This window comes from Scyliorhinus torazame, chromosome 4 (genome assembly GCF_047496885.1).
Source record: "Scyliorhinus torazame isolate Kashiwa2021f chromosome 4, sScyTor2.1, whole genome shotgun sequence".
NCBI lineage: Eukaryota > Metazoa > Chordata > Chondrichthyes > Carcharhiniformes > Scyliorhinidae > Scyliorhinus > Scyliorhinus torazame.
Window position 1 is genome coordinate 31,348,787 of NC_092710.1, and position 17,861 is coordinate 31,366,647.

General features: G+C 55.0%; 1 long non-coding RNA gene across 1 annotated transcript; it reads right to left on the reverse strand.

Annotated features, from left to right (window-relative positions):
* Nucleotides 1–1,349: 1,349 nt before the first annotated feature.
* On the reverse strand, nt 1,350–17,592 carry LOC140411576 (uncharacterized). Its single transcript, XR_011940870.1, has 2 exons — nt 17,087–17,592; nt 1,350–1,486 (listed from the first exon to the last, which is right to left on the reverse strand). It is a non-coding gene; the product is annotated as an uncharacterized lncRNA (long non-coding RNA).
* Nucleotides 17,593–17,861: the final 269 nt, after the last annotated feature.

Below are 17,861 nucleotides of genomic sequence, written 5' to 3' on the forward strand. Positions count from 1 at the left end.
AATGCGATTTAGAAATCAGTCAATTTCTGCTATAAACTTAGTCAATATCTTTCCATCTTTGAGAGTGGAGAAATCACCAGGAATGTGGGATTTGATCTCCAGGGTTAGGTTGGAGAAACAGGGCTCATTCAGGCCCTATTGAACCAATCTCTCCTCCTAGGACAGTCCGGCAACCTCCCTATCAGACGATTGACCCTCCGCTGCACTCTCTCTTTGACAACTATATCCTTTCTCAGTTAGGGAGACCGAAACTATACGCAATACTCCAGGTGTGGTCTCACCAAGGCCTTGTGTAACTGCAGGAAGACATCTCCACTTCTGAATTCAAATCCCTCTTGCAATGAAGGCCAACGTGTCATTGGCCTTCTTAACTGCTTGCTGCACCCCCTCTCCTCTTTCAGTGACTGGTGTACAAGCTCCATTTGTACATCCACATTGCCCAACATATCATGTTTAAATACAACTCTTTCCTTCAGTCTTTGTTTGACACTAACTTGGACAACTGTCCGAATTGTCTCAGTGTTGTGCTCACATAAAATGGCCACCGTTAAGTAACTTAAAATGGCTGACTGCTGATCGTGGATTTGTTTAGACAGATTCTCAGAGAGAGATAGAGAGATGCAGAGACAGATAAGATGGGGAGACTAACAGAATACATCAATTCAAGATTCAGAATCTCCATCAAACACTGTTAGCAAAAGTCTATCATGGGGTTACATACAGATTACACATCCCTCTAAACCGTCCCCATCAAACACTCCAAGGGCAGCTACATTACGATGATGTATACAGAGTAAAGCTTCCTCGACGCTGTCCCCATCAAACACTCCCAGGACAGGTACAGCACGGGGTTAGATACAGAGTAAAGCTCCCTCTACACTGTCCCCATCAAACACACCCAGGACAGGTACAGCACGGGGTTAGATACAGAGTAAAGCTCCCTCTACACTGTCCCCATCAAACACTCCCAGGACAGGTACAGCACGGGGTTAGATACAGTGTAAAGCTCCCTCTACATTCTCCCCATCAAACACACCCAGGACAGGTACAGCACGGGGTTAGATACAGAGTAACGCTCCCTCTACACTGTCCCCATCAAACACTCCCAGGACAGGTACAGTACGAGGTTGGATACAGAGTAAAGCTCCCTCTGCACTGTCCCTATCAAACACTCCCAGGGCAGCTACAGCACGGGGTTAGATACAGAGTAAAGCTCCCTCTACACTGTCCCATCAAACACTACCAGGACAGGTGCACCACGGGGTTACAAACGGAATAAATGTTCCTCTCCAATTTCCACAATAGAAGCTGCCAGGATATTTACAGCAAGTAGAGGGAATGAAGCAATGTTTTCAAAGGAAGGGTTTTATTTTGAAAAGAGATCGCAAATTATCAACATAACAGAACTGACCCCAAATGATGATTACTCCAATATCCAAATCCAAAACGATGCAGAATTCATTCCCATCCCACTTTTCCGGATAATCTTAAATAGATAAACATAGAAATAATTAGCAATGACAGACCACAAGGAATAGGAGCAGGACTGGTCCATTCAGCCCTTCGAACTCACTCCACCAGTCAATATGCTCATGGAGATTCTTCCATTTCAACACCGTCTTCCTGCCCTATCCACGTGCCTCTTGTTGATCCATCAATCGCAGTCCAGAACCGGCTCAATGACTGAGTCTCCACACCCCTTTGGGATAGAGAATTCCCAGGATTCACCACCATCTGAGTGACAAAATTCCTCCTCATCTCAGTCCGGCATATCGTTGGTTAATACACAGAATAGATTATATCTGGGAATGAATTACAGACTGCAATCTAATGGAGGGCTTCGGGATAGATTATATACAGAATAACAGATACCCGGGAGTGAGTTACAGACTGGAATCTAATAGAGGGCTTCGGGATAGTTTATATATAGAATAACTGATACCCGGGAGTGAGTGACAGACAGGAATCTAATTGAGGGGTTCAGGATAGTTTATATATAGAATAACAGATACCCAGGAGTGAGTTACAGACTGGAATCTAATCGAGGGGTTCAGGATAGTTTATATAAAGAATAACTGATACCCGGGAGTGAGCGACAGACAGGAATCTAATTGAGGGGTTCAGGATAGTTTACATATAGAATAACAGATACCCAGGAGTGCGTTACAGACTGGAACCTAATCGAGGGGTTCTGGATGGTTTATATACAGAATAACAGATACCCAGGAATGAGTTACAGACTGGAATCTAATCGAGGGTTTCAGGATAGTTTACATATAGAATAACAGATACCCGGGAGTGAGTGACAGGCTGGAATCTAATCGAGGGGTTCAGGATAGTTTATATAGAGAATAGGACGAAGTCTTACAACACCAGGTTAAAGTCCAACTGGTTTGTTTCGATGTCACTAGCTTTCGGAGCGCTGCTCCGTCCTCAGGTGGCAGGATTCACCTGAGGACGGAGCAGCGCTCCGAAAGCTAGTGACATCGAAACAAACCTGTTGGACTTTAACCTGGTGTTGTAAGACTTCGTACTGTGCTCACCCCAGTCCAACGCCAGCATCTCCACATCATATATAGAGAATAACAGATACCCAGGAGTGTGTTACAGAGTGAAACCAAATTGAGGGGTTAGATTTAACTCACTCTTACACACTCACTCACACCCTGACACAATCGCTCACTAACACACACTATCACGCACTTAATAACGAAATCACGCTTACACACCCTGATGCACACTTGCTCACTATTACACACTCGCTCACACACTGAAACTCAATTATTCCTACACACTCACTCATTATTACACACTGACTTACTCTCACACTCTCACTTACACATTCACACCACTCACTCAGTCTTACACACACTCATTCTCTCATACGTAAGCACTCACTTGCACACTCACTCACACTCCCTCACTCACTCTTACACATTCCTTCACACACACACACTCGCTCTTACACTCACTCACTCTCACTCACTCACACACACTCACTCACACACACTCACTCACTCACACCCACTATTACACACACACTCGCACACTCACTCACCTACTCGCTCATTGTTCCACACTAACTCGCCCACACACTCAAACTCACTTACACAATCACTCACACTGACATACACACACACACTGACTTGCTCACTCTTACACAAACTCACCATTACACATTCAGTAACTCTTGACACAGTCACTCACTCACATACTCACACACTAACTAATTCACACTTACACACTCACTCACTTATACACTGACACAACCACTCACTCACGCTGTCCCCATCAAACACTCCCAGGACAGGTACAGCACAGGGTTAGATACAGAGTAAGGGTTCCTCTATGCTGTCCCCATCAAACACTCCCAGGACAGGTACAGCATGGGGTTAGATACAGAGTAAAGCAACCTCTACACTGTCCCCATCAAACACTCCCAGGACAGGTACAGCACGGAGTTTTATACAGAGTAAATCTCCCTCTACACTGTTCCCAGCAAACACTCCCGGGGCAGGTACAGCACGGGGTTAGATACAGAGTAAAGCACCCTCTACACTGTCCCCATCAAACACTCCCAGGGCAGGTACAGCACGGGGGTTAGAAACAGAGTAAAGCTCCCTCTACACTGTCCCCATCAAACACTCCCAGGACAGGTACGGCACGGGGTTAGATACAGAGTAAAGCTCCCTCTACACTGTCCCCAGCAAACACTCCCAGGACAGGTACAGCACTGGGTTAGATACAGAGTAAAGCTCCCTCTACACTGTCCCCATCAAACACTCCCAGGACAGGTACAGCACGGGGTTAGATACAGAGTAAAGCTCCCTCTATACTGTCCCCAGCAAACACTCCCAGGACAGGTACAGCATGGGGTTGGATACAGAGTAAAGCGAAAGTGAGTAAAGGACGCAGCGAGAGAGAGCGAGGGACGCAGGGAGAGAGAGAGCGAGGGACGCAGGGAGAGAGAGAGCGAGGGACGCAGGGAGAGAGAGAGCGAGGGACGCAGCGAGAGAGAGCGAGGGACGCAGCGAGAGAGAGCGAGGGACGCAGCGAGAGAGAGCGAGGGACGCAGCGAGAGAGAGCGAGGGACGCAGCGAGAGAGAGCGAGGGACGCAGCGAGAGAGAGCGAGGGACGCAGCGAGAGAGAGCGAGGGACGCAGCGAGAGAGAGCGAGGGACGCAGCGAGAGAGAGCGAGGGACGCAGCGAGAGAGAGCGAGGGACGCAGCGAGAGAGAGCGAGGGACGCAGCGAGAGAGAGCGAGGGACGCAGCGAGAGAGAGCGAGGGACGCAGCGAGAGAGAGCGAGGGACGCAGCGAGAGAGAGCGAGGGACGCAGCGAGAGAGAGCGAGGGACGCAGCGAGAGAGAGCGAGGGACGCAGCGAGAGAGAGCGAGGGACGGAGCGAGAGAGAGCGAGGGACGCAGCGAGAGAGAGCGAGGGACGCAGCGAGAGAGAGCGAGGGACGCAGCGAGAGAGAGCGAGGGACGCAGCGAGAGAGAGCGAGGGACGCAGCGAGAGAGAGCGAGGGACGCAGCGAGAGAGAGCGAGGGACGCAGCGAGAGAGAGCGAGGGACGCAGCGAGAGAGAGCGAGGGACGCAGCGAGAGAGAGCGAGGGACGCAGCGAGAGAGAGCGAGGGACGCAGCGAGAGAGAGCGAGGTACGCAGCGAGAGAGAGCGAGGGACGCAGCGAGAGAGAGCGAGGGACGCAGCGAGAGAGAGCGAGGGACGCAGCGAGAGAGGGCGAGGGACGCAGCGAGAGAGGGCGAGGGACGCAGCGAGGGCGAGGGACGCAGCGAGGGCTAGTGACGCAATGAGGGCGAGGGACATAGCGAGTTCCAGGGACGCAGCGAGGGCGAGGGAGGCAGCGAGGGAGAGGGAGGCAGCGAGGGAGAGGGAGGCAGCGAAGGGAGAGGGAGGCAGCGAAGGGAGAGGGAGGCAGCGAAGGGAGAGGGAGGCAGCGAAGGGAGAGGGAGGCAGCGAAGGGAGAGGGAGGCAGCGAAGGGAGAGGGAGGCAGCGAAGGGAGAGGGAGGCAGCGAGGGAGTGGGAGGCAGCGAGGGAGAGGGAGGCAGCGAGGGAGAGGGAGGCAGCGAGGGAGAGGGAGGCAGCGGGGGAGAGGGAGGCAGCGAGGGAGAGGGAGGCAGCGAGGGAGAGGGAGGCAGCGAGGGAGAGGGAGGCAGCGAGGGAGAGGGAGGCAGCGAGGGAGAGGGAGGCAGCGAGAGAGAGGGACGCAGCGAGGGAGAGGGACGCAGCGAGGGAGAGGGACGCAGCGAGGGAGAGGGACGCAGCGAGGGAGAGGGACGCAGCGAGGGACGCAGCGAGGGCGAGGGACGCAGCGAGGGCGAGCGACGCAGCGAGGGCGAGGGACGCAGCGAGGGCGAGGGACGCAGCGAGGGCGAGGGACGCAGCGAGGGCGAGGGACGCAGCGAGGGCGAGGGACGCAGCGAGGGCGAGGGACGCAGCGAGGGCGAGGGACGCAGCGAGGGCGAGGGACGCAGCGAGGGCGAGGGACGCAGCGAGGGCGAGGGAGGCAGCGAGAGAGAGGGACGCAGCGAGAGAGAGAGAGAGAGAGAGAGAGAGAGGGACACACCGAGAGAGGGAGGGACACACCAAGAGAGGGAGGGGCACACCGAGGAGAGAGGGGGACAGAGAAGGACAAAGCGAGAGAGACGGGGACACAGCGAGAGAGGGACACAGAGAGAGGGGGACACATAGAGAGAGACGGTACACAGAGAGAGTGACACAGAGAGAAAGAGGTACGCAGTGAAAGAGCGGGATAGAGTGAGACAGAAGGACACAGCGAGAGACAGAGGGGGACACAGCGAGAGACAGAGGGGGACACAGCGAGAGTGAGAGGGGGACACAGCGAGAGTGAGAGGGGGACACAGCGAGAGTGAGGGGGACGCAGCGAGAGAGAGGGGGACGCAGCGAGAGAGAGGGACGCAGCGAGAGAGAGGGACGCAGCGAGAGAGAGGGACGCAGCGAGAGAGAGGGGGACACAGCGAGAGAGAGGGGGACACAGCGAGAGAGAGGGGGACGCAGCGAGAGAGAGCGAGGGACGCAGCGAGAGAGAGCGAGGGACGCAGCGAGAGAGAGCGAGGGACGCAGCGAGAGAGAGCGAGGGACGCAGCGAGAGAGAGCGAGGGACGCAGCGAGAGAGAGCGAGGGACGCAGCGAGAGAGAGCGAGGGACGCAGCGAGAGAGAGCGAGGGACGCAGCGAGAGAGAGCGAGGGACGCAGCGAGAGAGAGCGAGGGACGCAGCGAGAGAGAGCGAGGGACGCAGCGAGAGAGAGCGAGGGACGCAGCGAGAGAGAGCGAGGGACGCAGCGAGAGAGAGCGAGGTACGCAGCGAGAGAGAGCGAGGGACGCAGCGAGAGAGAGCGAGGGACGCAGCGAGAGAGGGCGAGGGACGCAGCGAGAGAGGGCGAGGGACGCAGCGAGGGCGAGGGACGCAGCGAGGGCGAGGGACGCAGCGAGGGCTAGTGACGCAATGAGGGCGAGGAACATAGCGAGTTCCAGGGACGCAGCGAGGGCGAGGGAGGCAGCGAGGGAGAGGGAGGCAGCGAAGGGAGAGGGAGGCAGCGAAGGGAGAGGGAGGCAGCGAAGGGAGAGGGAGGCAGCGAAGGGAGAGGGAGGCAGCGGGGGAGAGGGAGGCAGCGGGGGAGAGGGAGGCAGCGAGGGAGAGGGAGGCAGCGAGGGAGAGGGAGGCAGCGAGGGAGAGGGAGGCAGCGAGGGAGAGGGAGGCAGCGAGGGAGAGGGAGGCAGCGAGGGAGAGGGACGCAGCGAGAGAGAGGGACGCAGCGAGGGAGAGGGACGCAGCGAGGGAGAGGGACGCAGCGAGGGAGAGGGACGCAGCGAGGGACGCAGCGAGGGCGAGGGACGCAGCGAGGGCGAGCGACGCAGCGAGGGCGAGGGACGCAGCGAGGGCGAGGGACGCAGCGAGGGCGAGGGACGCAGCGAGGGCGAGGGACGCAGCGAGGGCGAGGGAGGCAGCGAGAGAGAGAGAGAGAGAGAGAGAGAGAGAGAGGGACACACCGAGAGAGGGAGGGACACACCAAGAGAGGGAGGGGCACACCGAGGAGAGAGGGGGACAGAGAGGGACAAAGCGAGAGAGACGGGGACACAGCGAGAGAGGGACACAGCGAGAGAGAGGGGGACACAGCGAGAGAGAGGGGGACACAGCGAGAGAGAGGGGGACACAGCGAGAGAGAGGGGGACACAGCGAGAGAGAGGGGGACACAGCGAGAGAGAGGGGGACACAGCGAGAGAGAGGGGGACACAGGGAGAGAGAGGGGGACACAGGGAGAGAGAGGGGGACACAGGGAGAGAGAGGGGGACACAGGGAGAGAGAGGGGGACACAGGGAGAGAGAGGGGGACACAGGGAGAGAGAGGGGGACAGGGAGAGAGAGGGGGACAGAGCGAGAGAGAGTGAGGGACACAGCGAGAGAGTGTGAGGGACACAGCGACAGAGAGTGAGGGACACAGCGAGAGAGAGTGAGGGCCACAGCGAGAGAGAGTGAGGGCCACAGCGAGAGAGAGTGAGGGACGCAGCGAGAGAGAGTGAGGGACGCAGCGAGAGAGAGTGAGGGACGCTGCGAGAGAGAGTGAGGGACGCAGCGAGAGAGAGTGAGGGACGCAGCGAGAGGGAGTGAGGGACGCCGCGAGAGAGAGTGAGAGACACAGCGAGAGAGAGTGGGAGACAGCGAGAGAGAGAGGGGGACATGGAGAGAGAGGGGGACAGGGAGAGAGAGGGGGACAGGGAGAGAGAGGGGGACAGGGAGAGAGAGGGGGACAGGGAGAGAGAGGGGGACAGGGAGAGAGGGGGAGACAGCGAGAGAGAGTGAGGGACACAGCGAGAGAGAGGGGGACACAGCGAGAGAGAGGGGGACACAGCAAGAGAGAGGGGGACACAGCGAGAGAGAGGGGGACACAGCGAGAGAGAGGGGGACACAGCGAGAGAGAGGGGGACACAGCGAGAGAGAGGGGGACACAGCGAGAGAGAGGGGGACACAGCGAGAGAGAGGGGGACACAGCGAGAGAGAGGGGGACACAGCGAGAGAGAGGGGGACACAGCGAGAGAGAGGGGGACACAGCGAGAGAGAGGGGGACACAGCGAGAGAGAGGGGGACACAGCGAGAGAGAGGGGGACACAGGGAGAGAGAGAGGGGCAGGGAGAGAGAGAGGGGCAGGGAGAGAGAGAGAGAGAGGGGGACCGGGAGAGAGAGGGGGACCGGGAGAGAGAGAGGGACAGGGAGAGAGGGAGGGACAGGGAGAGAGAGGGGGACAGGGAGAGAGAGGGGGACAGGGAGAGAGAGGGGGACAGGGAGAGAGAGGGGGACAGGGAGAGAGAGGGGGACAGGGAGAGAGAGGGGGACAGGGAGAGAGAGGGGGACAGGAGAGAGAGAGGGGGACACGGCGAGAGAGAGGGGGACACAGCGAGAGAGAGGGGGACACAGCGAGAGAGAGGGGGACACAGCGAGAGAGAGGGGGACACAGCGAGAGAGAGGGGGACACAGCGAGAGAGAGGGGGACACAGCGAGAGAGAGGGGGACACAGCGAGAGAGAGGGGGACACAGCGAGAGAGAGGGGGACACAGCGAGAGAGAGGGGGACACAGCGAGAGAGAGGGGGACACAGCGAGAGAGAGGGGGACACAGCGAGAGAGAGGGGGACACAGCGAGAGAGAGGGGGACACAGCGAGAGAGCGAGGGACGCAGCGAGAGAGAGCGAGGGACGCAGCGAGAGAGAGCGAGGGACGCAGCGAGAGAGAGCGAGGGACGCAGCGAGAGAGAGCGAGGGACGCAGCGAGAGAGAGCGAGGGACGCAGCGAGAGAGAGCGAGGTACGCAGCGAGAGAGAGCGAGGGACGCAGCGAGAGAGAGAGAGGGACGCAGCGAGAGAGAGCGAGGGACGCAGCGAGAGAGGGCGAGGGACGCAGCGAGAGAGGGCGAGGGACGCAGCGAGGGCGAGGGACGCAGCGAGGGCGAGGGACGCAGCGAGGGCTAGTGACGCAATGAGGGCGAGGGACATAGCGAGTTCCAGGGACGCAGCGAGGGCGAGGGAGGCAGCGAGGGAGAGGGAGGCAGCGAGGGAGAGGGAGGCAGCGAAGGGAGAGGGAGGCAGCGAAGGGAGAGGGAGGCAGCGAAGGGAGAGGGAGGCAGCGAGGGAGAGGGAGGCAGCGGGGGAGAGGGAGGCAGCGGGGGAGAGGGAGGCAGCGAGGGAGAGGGAGGCAGCGAGGGAGAGGGAGGCAGCGAGGGAGAGGGAGGCAGCGAGGGAGAGGGAGGCAGCGAGGGAGAGGGAGGCAGCGAGGGAGAGGGACGCAGCGAGAGAGAGGGACGCAGCGAGAGAGAGGGACGCAGCGAGAGAGAGGGACGCAGCGAGGGAGAGGGACGCAGCGAGGGAGAGGGACGCAGCGAGGGACGCAGCGAGGGCGAGGGACGCAGCGAGGGCGAGCGACGCAGCGAGGGCGAGGGACGCAGCGAGGGCGAGGGACGCAGCGAGGGCGAGGGACGCAGCGAGGGCGAGGGACGCAGCGAAGGCGAGGGACGCAGCGAGGGCGAGGGACGCAGCGAGGGCGAGGGACGCAGCGAGGGCGAGGGAGGCAGCGAGAGAGAGAGAGAGAGAGAGAGAGAGAGAGAGAGAGAGGGACACACCGAGAGAGGGAGGGACACACCAAGAGAGGGAGGGGCACACCGTGGAGAGAGGGGGACAGAGAGGGACAAAGCGAGAGAGACGGGGACACAGCGAGAGAGGGACACAGAGAGAGGGGGACACATAGAGAGAGACGGTACACAGAGAGAGTGACACAGAGAGAAAGAGGTACGCAGTGAAAGAGCGGGATAGAGTGAGACAGAAGGACACAGAGAGAGACAGGGACACAGAGGGAGAGGGGGACACAGCGAGAGACAGAGGGGGACACAGCGAGAGACAGAGGGGGACGCAGCGAGAGAGAGAGGGGGACGCAGCGAGAGTGAGAGGGGGACGCAGCGAGAGTGAGAGGGGGACGCAGCGAGAGTGAGAGAGGGACGCAGCGAGAGAGAGGGACGCAGCGAGAGAGAGGGACGCAGCGAGAGAGAGGGACGCAGCGAGAGAGAGGGACGCAGCGAGAGAGAGGGACGCAGCGAGAGAGAGGGAGACACAGCGAGAGAGAGGGGGACACAGCGAGAGAGAGGGGGACACAGCGAGAGAGAGGGGGACACAGCGAGAGAGAGGGGGACACAGCGAGAGAGAGGAGGACACAGGGAGAGAGAGGGGGACACAGGGAGAGAGAGGGGGACACAGGGAGAGAGAGGGGGACACAGGGAGAGAGAGGGGGACACAGGGAGAGAGAGGGGGACAGGGAGAGAGAGGGGGACAGAGCGAGAGAGAGTGAGGGACACAGCGAGAGAGTGTGAGGGACACAGCGACAGAGAGTGAGGGACACAGCGAGAGAGAGTGAGGGCCACAGCGAGAGAGAGTGAGGGCCACAGCGAGAGAGAGTGAGGGACGCAGCGAGAGAGAGTGAGGGACGCAGCGAGAGAGAGTGAGGGACGCTGCGAGAGAGAGTGAGGGACGCAGCGAGAGAGAGTGAGGGACACAGCGAGAGAGAGTGGGAGACAGCGAGAGAGAGAGGGGGACAGGGAGAGAGAGGGGGACAGGGAGAGAGAGGGGGACAGGGAGAGAGAGGGGGACAGGGAGAGAGAGGGGGACAGGGAGAGAGAGGGGGACAGGGAGAGAGAGGGGGACAGGGAGAGAGAGGGGGACAGGGAGAGAGAGGGGGACAGGGAGAGAGAGGGGGACAGGGAGAGAGAGGGGGACAGGGAGAGAGAGGGGGACAGGGAGAGAGAGGGGGACAGGGAGAGAGAGGGGGACAGGGAGAGAGAGGGGGACAGGGAGAGAGGGGGAGACAGCGAGAGAGAGTGAGGGACACAGCGAGAGAGAGGGGGACACAGCGAGAGAGAGGGGGACACAGCAAGAGAGAGGGGGACACAGCAAGAGAGAGGGGGACACAGCGAGAGAGAGGGGGACACAGCGAGAGAGAGGGGGACACAGCGAGAGAGAGGGGGACACAGCGAGAGAGAGGGGGACACAGCGAGAGAGAGGGGGACACAGCGAGAGAGAGGGGGACACAGCGAGAGAGAGGGGGACACAGCGAGAGAGAGGGGGACACAGCGAGAGAGAGGGGGACACAGCGAGAGAGAGAGGTGGACAGGGAGAGAGAGAGAGAGAGGGGCAGGGAGAGAGAGAGGGGCAGGGAGAGAGAGAGGGGCAGGGAGAGAGAGAGAGAGGGGGACCGGGAGAGAGAGGGGGACAGGGAGAGAGAGAGGGACAGGGAGAGAGAGAGGGACAGGGAGAGAGAGGGGGACAGGGAGAGAGAGGGGGACAGGGAGAGAGAGGGGGACAGGGAGAGAGAGGGGGACAGGGAGAGAGAGGGGGACAGGGAGAGAGAGGGGGACAGGGAGAGAGAGGGGGACAGGGAGAGAGAGGGGGACAGGGAGAGAGAGGGGGACAGGGAGAGAGAGGGAGACAGGGAGAGAGAGGGGGACAGGGAGAGAGAGGGGGACAGGGAGAGAGAGTGAGGGACGCTGCGAGAGAGAGACAGCGAGAGAGAGAGGGACACAGCTAGAGAAAGAGGGACGCACCGAGAGAGAGAGGGACACAACGAGAGAGAGAGGGACACAGCGAGAGAGAGAGGGACACAGCGAGAGAGAGAGGGACACAGCGAGAGAGAGTGAGGGACGCAGCGAGAGAGAGTGAGGGACGCAGCGAGAGAGAGTGAGGGACGCAGCGAGAGAGAGTGAGGGACGCAGCGAGAGAGAGTGAGGGACGCAGCGAGAGAGAGGGAGGGACGCAGCGAGAGAGAGGGAGGGACGCAGCGAGAGAGAGGGAGGGACGCAGCGAGAGAGAGGGAGGGACGCAGCGAGAGAGAGGGAGGGACGCAGCTGGAGAGAGGGAGGGACACAGCGAGAGAGAGTGAGGGACACAGCGAGAGAGAGTGAGGGACACAGCGAGAGAGAGTGAGGGACACAGCGAGAGAGAGTGAGGGACACAGCGAGAGAGAGTGAGGGACACAGCGAGAGAGAGTGAGGGACACAGAGGGACACTCACAAGACAGGTACAGCACAGGGTGAGATACAGAGTAAAGCTCTGGGGCAGCATGGTAGCATTGTGGATAGCACAATTGCTTCACAGCTCCAGGGTCCAAGGTTCGATTCCGTCTTGGGTCACTGTCTGTGCGGAGTCTGCACATCCTCCCCGTGTGTGTGTAGGTATCCTCTGGGTGCTCCGGTTTCCTCCCACAGTCCAAAGATGTGCAAGTTAGGTGGATTGGCCATGCTAAATTGCCCTTAGTGTCCAAAATTGTCCAGATGTAGCTCCCTCTATATCTGTCCTCACCAAATACTCCCAGGAGGTACATAGGAACAGGAATGGGCCATTCAGCTGATCGAGCCTGCCTTAGCGACTAGACCACCTTAATCAATAACCTATTTTAATAATCCGATACAAAGCCCTGGATGAATTTATTTCCCAGCAGCATCAGTAGCTGTAAATCCTGCTCTACACGGTGTGAGAAATATTACTGCATTAGAGAATGTCATTGTGAATATTACCTTGTGATGTATAACCGTTCTCATCCACATCTCGATTGAGAACACATTAGCTCCTTTCCCAGTGATCACTGCAGTTGACCCCGTCACTGTTTATACTATGAGCTCTTGTCCCAGTTAATACTACATTACACCACACTGCTGTGGACACTACAATTAACAGTTTTGGAGTGCTGACAACCATGTACCCAGGTTAAGAACCTGTGGGACTACCATTTATAATAATCTTTATTGTCACACGTAGGCTGACATTAACACTGCAATGAAGTTACTGTGAAAATCCCCTAGTCGCCACATTCCGGCGCCTGTTCAGGTACACAGAGGGAGAATTCAGAATGTCCAAATTATCAAACAGCACGTCTTTCAGACTTGTGGGAGGAAACCGGAGCTCCCGGAGGAAACCCACGCAGACACAGGGAGAACATGCCGGGAATCGAACCCGGGACCCTGGAGCTGTGAAGCCACAGTGCTACCCTCTGTGCTACCGTGCCGCGTAATGAGTCACACACACAACCTCCCACCCCACCCAAGACACACAAACACGTGTACAGACAAACACAAACTCACACACAGACACAAACTCAGACAGGCTGCGTCATTACATCTTTCAAATGGAGCGAGATCCATTCTCCACCTTTAACTTGGAGAGGTGTATCTGGCCTGTGTGTGACCCAAGTTACACACTGACTCTGAACATCCTCACAACAGCTTGGGGACAGACTTTTCGAAAGCACTTTTCATAACCTTTGGGTATCACAAACTGCTTCACAGGCAATGGAGACCTTTTGAAATCGAGTCAGTGGTAATTTAGGAAATGGACCAGCTAATTTCAGAGAGACACACAGAAACAGGATGAGATTGTGCTGTACATGTTTCACAGCTGACACTGAGACACACACGAGATGTACAATATCAATTATTATTCTGAAGCATGTGATTAAATCACCCTTAAACTAAATTCCAGTGTTTCAGAGTAAAGCTTTATCTGCACTGTCCATCAAACACTCACAACCCAAATACTGTCTGGGCTTAAATACAGAGTCAAAATCCCTCTGTCCTGTCCAAAGAATTTTTCATTGCAGATAGTTATTTTTATTTTATGGAAAAGCAGAACTCAAATTGCACCGAATCCCAGGGTGGACTCTTGCTTATTTCAGCCCTTCACATTTAAACATGAAGTTTAAGCTCCGATTCCAGGTGTCTGCTTGTCTCTGTTTGTATATTCTCTGTTATTGTTGTTTTGTCACTTGTCTGAAGTATTTGAATAATAGGCCTTGGTTAATCAATCCTTTATTTCAGCACATGGAAGTTGTCAATCTTCAAGGCTGTCAGTCTGATATAGATAACAAAAAACTACATCCTTTGATCAATCCATTCCCCAACCCTAAATAGATCTCACACATTTCCATAATGCAGGAATATCTCCATCAAAACTTCTAATCAGTTCCCAATACTCTTGTTAACACTTGCCTGTATAACCTAAATTCCACTGACAGATTCCGAAAGCTGCACAGAAAAATGACTGGTTATTTTAAACTTTGAAACAAAACTATTTGAACTTGTGCTTCAATCCTATTATACAAAAATGTTGTCCCTGTGGGCTGACAGTTTCTCAGTAAGACTGAAACATTGAGGTACGCCTCGCACTGCACTTGACAACATTTGTGGAACTTCCAAAATCTACCATACATTGATGTCTGTATTGTGTGTGTGAATCTAGCTGTGAAATATCTGTACAGTTTAAACTTCCACTGTTTCTGTCTTCTCATCGTTTATAAAGATCACGGTTCTATCCTTTTTAAGTCTAAAGTACATCATCTTACATTTCCCAACACAGAAACACGTCCACCAGTTCAGTCTACTGCCAAAAGGATAATATCTCCCTGCAATTTGATATTTCCAGCTATGTTGCTTACAATGCTGTCTAATGTTTGGTGTCATTGGCAAACTGGGATGTGTAGCATTCTATCAAATGGTCTTAAATGGCTAATATATATGTGTGTGTGCGCCAATGTGTGTGTACATGCATGTGTCTATGCACGCATGTGTGTGTATGTATGCATGTATCTGGACCCGTGTATGTATCAGTCAGTGTGTGCACGCGCATGTGTGTGTGTGTGTGTGTATCTGTGAATCTGTGTGTGTATACGCATTTAAGTCTCAAAGGAAAATATGAGCAGGTGTAGGCCGTTTGGCCCATCGAGTCTGCTCCACCATTCAAACAGATCCTGGCACGCACAGACGCACGCACACTCACACACACATTCCTATTGCATTATACACACTCGATTTGTGTCTGGAACATGCTCAATGATTGAGCTTCCACAACCCTCTGGAGTCTCCACCCTCTTAATGAAGAAATTCCTCCTCATCTCAGTCTGCAATGGTCTACCCCTGATTCTGAGCATTCATGTCAAGAGGGCGAGAATACAAGACCAGAGACGTACTTCTGAGGCTGTATAAGGCTCTAGGCAGATCCCATTTGGAGTATTGTGAGCAGTTTTGGGCCCAGTATCTAAGGAAGGATGTGCTGGCCTTGGAAAGGGTCCAGAGTAGGTTCACAAGAATGTTCCCTGGAATGAAGAACTTGTCGTATGATGAATGGTTAAGGACACTGGGTCTGTACTCGTTGGCGGTCAGAAGGATGAGGGGGGATCTTATTGAAACTTACAGGATACTGCGAGGCCTGGATAGAGTGGACGTGGAGAGGATGTTTCCACTTGTAGGAACAATTAGAAGCAGAGGACACCATCTCAGACTAAAGGGACGATCCTTTAAAACAGAGATGAGGAGGAATTTCTTCAGCCAGAGGGTGGTGAATCTGTGGAACTCTTTGCCGCAGAAGGGTGTGGAGGCCAAATCACTGAGTATCTCTAAGACAGGGATAGATAGGTTCTTGATCAATAAGGGGATCAGGGGTTATGGAGAGAAGGCAGGAGAATGGGAATTAGAAAAATATTACCCATGATTGAATGGCGGAGCAGACTCGATGGGCCGAGTGGCCTAATTCTGCTTCTATGTCTTATGGTTTGAGACTGTACCCCCTCCCCCTGGTTCTAATCTCACCAGTCAGAATGATCATCCAACCTACATCTATCTTGTGATGCCCCGTATGAATTGTGTATGTTTCAAGATCACCTCTCATTTTTCGGCACTCTCGGGAACACGGGTACATTTTCCTCAATCTCTCCTCATCAGACAACTTCACCATCCCAGGGATTCGTCTGGTGAATCTCCGTTACACTCCTTCTACAGCAAGTATATCCTTCCTTAGATATGGAGAACAAAACTCTACACAATGGTCCAGGTGTGTTGTGACCAAGGCTCTGTACAATTGCAGCAAGTCATCTTAAACCTGTACTAATAACCCCGAGCGATGAAAGTTAACGTACCATTGGCCCTCCTGATTGCTTAATGTACCCGCACGCTCACGTTTAGTGACCCATGAATAAGGAGTTAGATACAGAGTAAGGTTTCCTCTACACTGCCCACATCAAACACTCCCAGGACAGGTACAGCACAGGTTCAGATACAGAGTACAGCTCCCTCTACACTGTCCCCATCAAACAATCCCAGGACAGGTACAGCATGGGGTTAGAACAGAGTACAGCTCCCTCGACACTGTCCCCATCAAACACTCCCAGGACAGGTACAGCACTGGGTCAGATACAGAGTACAGCTCCCTCTACACTGTCCCCATCAAACACTCCCAGGACAGGTACAGCACGGGGTCAGATACAGAGTAAAGCTCCCTCTACACTGTCCCCACCAAACAATCCCAGGACATGTACAGCACGGGGTTAGATACAGAGTAAAGCTCTCTCTACACTGTCCCCCATCAAACACTCCCAGGACAGGTACAGCATGAGGTTAGATACAGAGTAAAGCTCCCTCTACACTGTCCCCATCAAACACTCACAGGACAGGTACAGCACAGGGTTAGATACGGTGTAAAGCTCCCTCTACACTGTCCCGATCAAACACTCCCAGGACAGGTACAGCGTGGGGTTAGATACAGAGTAAAGTTCCCTCTACACTGTCCCCATCAAACACTCCCAGGACAGGTACAGCACGGGGTTAGATATAGAGTAAAGCTCCCTCTGCACTGACCCCATCAAACACTTCCAGGACAGGTGCAGCATGGTGTTAGATACAGAGTAAAGCTCCCTCTACACTGCCCCATCAAACACTCGCAGGACAGGTACAGCACGGGGTTAGAAAGAGAGTAAAGCTCCCTCTACACTGCCCCATCAAACACTCCCAGGACAGGTACAGCACGGGGTTAGATACAGAGTAAAGCTCCCTCTACACTGTCCCATCAAACACTACCAGGACAGGTGCACCACGGGGTTACAAACGGAATAAATGTTCCTCTCCAATTTCCACAACAGACGCTGCCAGGATATTTACAGCAAGTAGAGGGAATGAAGCAATGTTTTCAAAGGAAGGGTTTTATTTTGAAAAGAGATCGCAAATTATCAACATAACAGAACTGACCCCAAATGATGATTACTCCAATATCCAAATCCAAAACGATGCCGAATTCATTTCCATCCCACTTTTCCGGATAATCTTAAATAGATAAACATAGAAATAATTAGCAATGACAGACCACAAGGAATAGGAGCAGGACTGGTCCATTCAGCCCTTCGAACTCACTCCACCAGTCAATATGATCATGGAGATTCTTCCATTTCAACACCGTCTTCCTGCCCTATCCCCGTGCCTCTTGTTGATCAATCAATCGCAGTCTAGAACCGGCTCAATGACTGAGTCTCCACATCCCTCTGGGATAGAGAATTCCCAGGATTCACCACCATCTGAGTGACAAAATTCCTCCACATCTCAGTCCGGCATATCGTTGGTTAATACACAGAATAGATTATATCTGGGAATGAATTACTGACTGCAATCTAATGGAGGGCTTCGGGATAGATGATATACAGAATAACAGATACCCAGGAGTGAGTTACAGACTGGAATCTAATCGAGGGCTTCGGGATAGTTTATATATAGAATAACAGATACCCGGGAGTGAGTGACAGACAGGATTCTAATCGAGGGGTTCAGGATAGTTTATAATAGAACAACAGATACCCAGGAGTGAGTTACAGACTGGAATCTAATCGAGGGGATCAGGATAGTTTATATATAGAATAACAGATACCCAGGAGTGAGTTACAGACGGGAATCTAATCGAGGGGTTCAGGATAGTTTACATATAGAATAACAGATACCCGGGAGTGAGTTACAGACTGGAATCTAATCGAGG